Source organism: Pinus tabuliformis, chromosome 7, assembly GCF_031772625.1.
Source record: "Pinus tabuliformis cultivar Carrire ecotype Pingquan chromosome 7, CPIR1, whole genome shotgun sequence".
NCBI lineage: Eukaryota > Viridiplantae > Streptophyta > Pinopsida > Pinales > Pinaceae > Pinus > Pinus tabuliformis.
In genome coordinates this window covers 1,614,939,429-1,614,946,970 of record NC_142293.1, presented here as the reverse complement: position 1 = coordinate 1,614,946,970, position 7,542 = coordinate 1,614,939,429, and the positions used below count along the sequence as shown (strand labels likewise).

Sequence of the window (7,542 nt, the reverse complement as noted above, 5' to 3'; positions counted from 1 at the left end):
ATGATGCAGTGAGTGAAAGTTGAAGTGAGAGTAAAATTAATTGATGGACATACATGCTGCTTTGGCGATATGAGGCCAAGTCCAATGGTAGAATAGGTGAATGACATGATCGCAACAACTATAGAGAGCCACCATATTTGGTCGAAGTCGGGTATGAGAAAGTAGGATCTCTAGTACTCCAAATCTTGTCATGTATGGATTGTTGGAAGCCTGGCATGGGTCGTTATGTCCACGAGTGCTGAAGCAATTTGACCGCTTGATGGCCCTGTGATATAAAACTCAAATAAATAAGTCCAAACTTATATAATTGCCGAACATAATTATGGAAATATGGTAATGTGAGCAAGAAAAATGATTGCAAAATGCAACTAACTCACATCATACTGATGGATGCAGCTATTGTATAGTGAATCGCAGTTCCGAATAGGTTGGTGTACTGAGTGAAACGGCATATCCGAGCCTGGAAGCTATTTGAGAAACAATACTCGAATAAATTAGAATTCAAAGTACATAAATAGGCATATTCAACAGCTCCGAATTATTGATAATAATCATCAACACTGTGTTAACTTGATAACACCTTGGACAAGTGCACTCTTCAGAGATCAATCAACAAATACCCTACCTCTAAATCGTAAAACATTACAAAGGCATTAATCATAATCAAATGTGTTAAATAATATGTTGTTCGCTAGTGTTCGGGTGAACACTCGCCCGTCGTGTAGAGGCAAACACAGAAGTTGTGCACGGTGAAACAAAGTGTAGTCGGTTGTGCGAAGGGGGTGTCTTGGTGACTTGGTGGAGTCATTCGCTCGTCGTGCACAAAGACAAGGTTCGGTTGTGAAGTGCGAAAGGCAGCTCGTGTGAGGGTGCGCCCACCCGCCTTGGGCAAGGAAATCTTGGTTGTCATACGGTGGTGTGACAAGGTTGCCAAATTGGTTAATTATGAAACTTGGGGGTTTCCAAGTATACTTGTAAAGTGTTGTAATTTTGTAAAGACTGTATAATATATTATTGGGCAGACTCATTGTTTAGGGAGTTGCCCCTCCCTTTATACTGTGCAATTGTGTTCTTCATGTATAATTGCTGATGATAATGAATGTGTATGGGTGTTCATTGGTATAAATGAACATTAATAATTACTTGGTTGTGAAACACAAACTAAGTAGGATAAGTGGTTAGGCGTAGTCCACAAACATAAGTATTGGTGAAAAGAAAGTGTTCAGTGGTGCCGCACACTGAAAGCTCGGTTGGAAGACTACCGAGGCTCCGATAGTCGTGACACATATCCTCTCTGAAGAGACATCTTTCTTCTTCTTCAACAATGTAAATAGCCATGTGTCTTAGCACATCATGCATCTTGCAACTCACTGCATGTCCTTCCCAGTATTTTGTGGCGATGTCAATCAAACACTTATGAATAAGAATATTCAAGTAATATCGCCCAATCTCTTCTACATCCGAGCAGCTCCTATTGGCAGTGGCACTCCCCAGTAATCCTTCGGCAATCCAGAGTTGTATGAAATATTCTGTATCGATCTCCTCATCTTATGGAAAAGCAGCACAACAAAGAAAACAGGGTTGAAGACATAGAGGCAGAGCATCGTAGCTCAATCTTAGCTTCACGAACAACTCTGTTTTTTTCTGTGGACGAGTTGAATAAAAATTTATGTCTATATTTCTAAGCTGATCCAATGCAAACCTCCACTATCGATGATCTCCTTCTCCTACCATTGCTACCGCAATGGTCTTAATAGCAAGAGGAAGCCCCTTGCATTCCTTAGCGATGGACATGGTAGTTTCCTCCACTTGATCGATTTCCTCACAACCTCGAAAGGCATAATAGCGGAACATTTCCCAACTTTGTTCCTCTGTCAATGGTTCAACCCTGATTATATGATTGGCTCCCATCCTTCAGAGGACACTATGATGACAACTTGAGATGATAAATTTCTTGTTAACTGAGTCACAAAACCCAGTTAATTGCTTCAGAATTCTCTCACCTCCAGACCATATGCTAGCCTTGCAAGACCAGAAAGCTAACAACATTGATGAGAAAACTCACAAAGAGCACTTCGAAATTCAATGTCCTTGTAAAGATTTAATTCTTGTTGCCAAAAGCTTAAACACAGAATGTCGAGTGTGGAGTGGAGCCGAATCATGAGCCACCTTTTCTTTAATGTAAAAGTTAACAAATTAGCAGCGGAGCCGAGACGAAAAAATTAGAAAATAAATTGATTGAATATCTCAATCATAATGGACAACCAAAATTACATATTATATGAAAAAGTTCATATCATTCTTAAAACAACTCAGTAATACACAAAATTTGAGCTAAGCCTCGTTTTAAAGTACAAAGTTCATGGTCTTCCAAACATAGGTTAAGAAAAATCCCTATCAGGAAATATGATTGGGGCAAGCACGATCCAAATATAGAGAGTTGTTGTTATCAACTCCATTGAGATGCGAACCGAAACAGATGGCCAACCCACATCGTTGGATTTTACTATTGAAGTAGAAGTAGTTGTTGTTTTCCATCCAATCAAAATCATCGTTGAATACATGTTTGCAACAAAAAATATAAGATGGAACAATGAATATGAATATGAAACAGGTTTGCTTTCATCTTTCCACTTCTCATGATCAAATGCGTACAGGCGCAAAGGGGTCTTCTCAGAAACAGGCTGAATCTCTTGCAGAGTCAAATGTCAATTTACTTGAGTTAGAACCAACACTTACTGCAGAATACACAAGTGACAAAATTGTTGTAATCATTCCAATTATGCCATCGCCCCTATAAATATAAGTTTTTCCTTTCCCAACATCATTTTGACCTCCTGCAATTATACCATTGCAATATTCACTATACTCCCTCGACTCTCTTGTTAGTCTAGTGTAGCACAAATATGTGCAGTAGAGTGAGATTACTGAAGCTAGAAGAAGACTTCCATTGGCAAAAGGATATAATGCAACAATTGCAAATAGAAATGCATGAATTAATATGACAATAATAAAGAATGTGTTGAAAGTACACCCATGGCCCCAAGGACTGAACCAATAGAAGACATATACTGAGAATGAAAATGTTGCAATGTAACACACAAGAGTTACTAGCATGGCCAAGTACCAGAGCTGATGGTCCTTTGAAGCCCAAGAATCATTCCATGCATGAGTGAAATCCAACAATAAAACCACTTGAATAAGCAAAAAAATCCTGAACCAAATTTGCATAGTTTCTCATAAACACCAATAACATCATTTGAAACGAAAAACATGCACATCAAAAGCAGAGTGAACCAACCCATCATCTTTGCCATCCATCCACCATGGTGCCAAATGTCTCGAAAATCTCTCTCGTCCTTTACTCCGATCATGAGCACAACAAGTACTGCAAAAAATAGAAAAGTGGTGAAACTTACACATAGAACCAAAGATTCTGCCTCGAACCATCGTATACCGAAATGAGACATAATCCATGGAATTTTATTGTTCTGGCAACCTCTTATGAGGAAGGGAGATCAGAATGAAAGGGAGTTGCGCGTCTAATTGGGCATTTTAGGAACTCCATAAGGTATTGTAAAGTGCTCGCCGAAATTTGTATTATGGCTCTGAAGGTCCCATGATGATATGGATTTCGCCACCGCTGACACTTCAATTTTTTACTATGTGTTTTTGTTCTTAGCTTTTTAATCTTTTGGCGTTCCTTTGCACCTCTCGGTGCAATTGCTAGTTTCACCATATTTGGAACATCGTGTACATTCAAGCGCCAATTTTATATGATGAGTTCAATAATTGTGACGAGTCCATTAATTGTGTTGGAGATACTTTGCATTGTATCATGGAGCATAGGGTTTATAGGAACTTTGGTTTTTGGTAGATGGGTATGCAATGCTTTGCAATTCTTGGTTTCGATTAAGTCTCCTTTCATGTGCGGGATGGACATGTCTCTTCATTATAGTCTTTTCAAGGTCACATGTGTTTTGGAAGGAGGGTAGTTGTAAGGCCTCCGAGCGATGGTGCGACGGGCGCCGCGCGAAGTCGCCGTGCACGAGGGCACAGGCGGGTGCACGGGCGGGCACGCGGGCGCACGACGGGCGCGCGCTAACCGGACATGTGACAATGTTGCGGAGGAAATGCGACGAAAGATGGAACAACAATGCAACGATACTTGAGAGCGTTGCGACACTTAACAAAATGCGTGGAGCGAATGGGGAGTTTATACCTTGGCGTGAGGAGCCTTGCATGAAGGCAAGGCCGACCACATAAGTGCGCATATGGGGTGTGCATTAAAACATGTTGGGGGGTCGGTTGGAGTGCCACCACCCATGATAACATGTGTATATATAAACATGCGTTGTGATTCATTTGGCATCCAAAAACTCGCACTTGGAGCTCGCACTTCTAGAGAGGAGGGGTAAAAGAGCGCAATCCAAAAGTGGAATGTGCATATGATCCGGATTTAAACAGGAACGCAACAAACTACAGAGATAACCATATACACAAAGATGCAACGGAAATAATACTTCATTTCATTAATGGAGAATACTGAAATATGCTTACAACCAGAAATGGAAATAAACTAGCTAGGGCGATGGTAGCTTATCTCTGAGGAGAGATGTGGTGGCTACATGCCTCTGAACTGTGTTACAATGAGGCTCGAAGGCCTATTTATTGTTGAGAAACAATGGAAAACCCTTAACATTCCAAAACCTAACCCTAGGAGATGAAACGCCAAACTGTGGGCCCCGTTTGGGTAAATTGGTACATCAACTTCCCGAGGTCGTAACTTTGGCATACGATCTCCGTTTGACGCGTACAATGGCTCGTTAGAAAGATCTATCCGAGCACTACCACTTTGGGAAGAGCAACATGGATCCATGTTGCCCCCAGATTTCCCAAAAAACGTCGTTTAGGGCCTCAAAACGGCTCCAGAAGTTCAGGACCCGAAAAACTGCTAAAAATAGTAAGTTGTGCTACAATTAAGGAAACTGAAAATGCTGAGAGAAACAATGGTGGGGGTCCAGGTGGACTTGGCAGGTGGCCATCAATATCCACCTGGATCATTCCTCCCCCCTTAGGAAGCAATGGTCCCCATTGCGTTGAGCTCCTCCATGAGATGAGGAAACTTTTGCTGAACTTGTTCCCTGGTGAGCCACTTGCCCTGCTGAAGGAGTTGGCCTGCTTTAACAACTCGATACAGTTGGATATTCTGTTGGCGAGTGTTCTTGATCTGTGTGTCCATGATCCGATCAGTTGCAGCTTGTTCCATGCAATCTAGATTTAATTCTGTGGGTTTGAGTTGTTCTGCAATGTCGGATGTGTCTAGCAATGGTGGAAAGTATGGCCGAAGGCGGTCCACATTGAAAACTGGGTGCAGGCCAAGGAATGGGGGAATGCTGAGCTCAAATGCATTGTCTCCCATAGCCTTAGTAATGGTGTAAGGACCATATCGGAGTGGTCTCAATTTCCGATAGGCTCCAGTAAGGCGTTCCTTTTGCAAATGCAACCAGACTTTGTCGCCCACCTGAAACTTGTGTGGCACCCGATGTTGATCATGTCGCTGCTTGTACTTGGCATTTGATTTCTCAAGAATGTAATGGACCTGCTGGCGAATATGTTGGATGCACTCAATGAAGCTGGTGGCCTTATCTGTTTCGGACTGTACATGAGCTGAATTTATGTGAGTAGCTGCAAGTGGCATGGCCACATCAATGGGGCATAGTGGCTGGAATCCCAAACCCACCTGAAAAGGGCTATGGCCAGTGGAGCTGTGAAGAGCTCGATTGTAGCTGTGCTGAACATAGGGGAGGCTCTCATCCCATGTGCATGGATGCTTTGAGTTATACATGCGCAGAATGTGCACAATCATCCTATTGACAACCTCTGTCTGGCCATCAGTTTGAGGATGGAAGGCTGTGGACTTCGTGAGTTTGGTGTCTAGCATTGACCAGAGACTGGACCAAAATGTGCTGAGAAACCGATTGTACCGATCTGAGATGATAGACTGTGGGATCCCAAAGTGCACCCACACTCGTTCAAAGAAGAGTTTAGCAGTGGCTTCTGCTGTGATATTCTTCTTGCAGGCCACCATAATGGCCATTTTCGAGACCCTGTCGACGACCACAAAAACACAGTCATTTCCATGCTTAGTGGAAGGAAGGCCTGACATGTAATCCATGGAGATGGATTCCCAAGGTCGACTAGGGGTAGGCAACGGGGTATAGAGGCCGTGCTTCTTAATGGTTGGTTTGGCAATGGCACAGACAGTACATGATCTGATGTACTTCCCAACATCCTGTCGAAGATTCGGCCAATAGAAATAATTTTGCAGTACTGCCACTATTTTCTCGACCCTGAAATGCCCAACAGCCCGACTGTAGTGTGCTTCCCAAATCATCTTGGCACGCTCGCTTGAAGGAACACAAAGGTGACCCAGGTGGCATAACAAGGCATCCTGGAGGTGAAAATCTGGAACATGCCGACCCTCCAAGAGTGTCTGGTATGTGTGGTCGAATTCTGGGTCGCTTTTGTAGAGAAGTGGCCAATCAGAAGTCTCGTGCGCACAAGAGTTGAGCACGGTGGTTAACACCATGATCGATGGTCGACTGAGGCAATCTGCAACATTATTGGTGCTGCCCTTCTTATACTTGATATTCAAGTGGAACTGTTGCAGGTATGTAGACCACTTCTGATGGCGATCATTCTGCAATTTCCCTTGGGTCTGTATGAACTGCAGGGGTCGGTGGTCTGTGTGGATGACCGTTTCCTTCCCCAAAATGTAATGCTTCCATTGTCGGCAGGCCTGTACAATGGAATACATCTCTTTATCATAAGTGGGGTACTTCCGGACTGTGTCTGAAAGTGTTTCACTGTGATATGCCACTGGATGTCCATGTTGAGTAAGGACTGCCCCAATAGCATAGTCAGAGGCATCTGTCTCGACCTCAAATGGTTGTTGTAAATTAGGTAACGCGAGCACTGGTGCCGTTCAGAGGCGATCCTTCAACTCCATGAATGCCTTCTGTTGAGATTCAGACCAAAAGAATTTTGCTTTCGCCCCTCCCTTGGTGACTTGACTCAAGGGCCAAGTAATATGAGAAAACCCCAACACGAACCTGCGGTAGAAGTTGGCAAGACCTAGAAAGCTACGGAGCTCTGTTAGAGTGGTTGGAGAGGGCCAATCCCGAATGACTTGGATCTTGGCTGGATCGACATGCACCCCCTGTTCATCAATGATGTATCCCAGATACTGAACCTGGGTCATGCCAAAAGTGCATTTCTCCAAATTGGCACATAGCTTGTGTTGCCGCAGTGTTTGGAGAACCTGTCGGATGTGGTGGAGGTGCTCTTCCCAACTCTGGCTGAAGATCAGAATGTCATCCAAGTATACTACTACAAAGGAGTTGGTGAATGGCCGCAAGATGTCATCCATTAGCCTCATGAAGGTTGCAGGAGCATTTGTCAATCCGAAAGGCATAACCAACCATTCGAAAAGGCCCTCCTTGGATTTGAAGGCAGTCTTCCACACATCAGAGGGTTCGA

General features: G+C 43.4%; 1 pseudogene; it reads right to left on the bottom strand.

Moving 5' to 3' along the window:
- Positions 1–2,381: 2,381 nt before the first annotated feature.
- On the bottom strand, positions 2,382–3,470 carry LOC149254385 (uncharacterized; annotated as a pseudogene).
- Between the last annotated feature and the right edge of the window lie 4,072 nt (positions 3,471–7,542).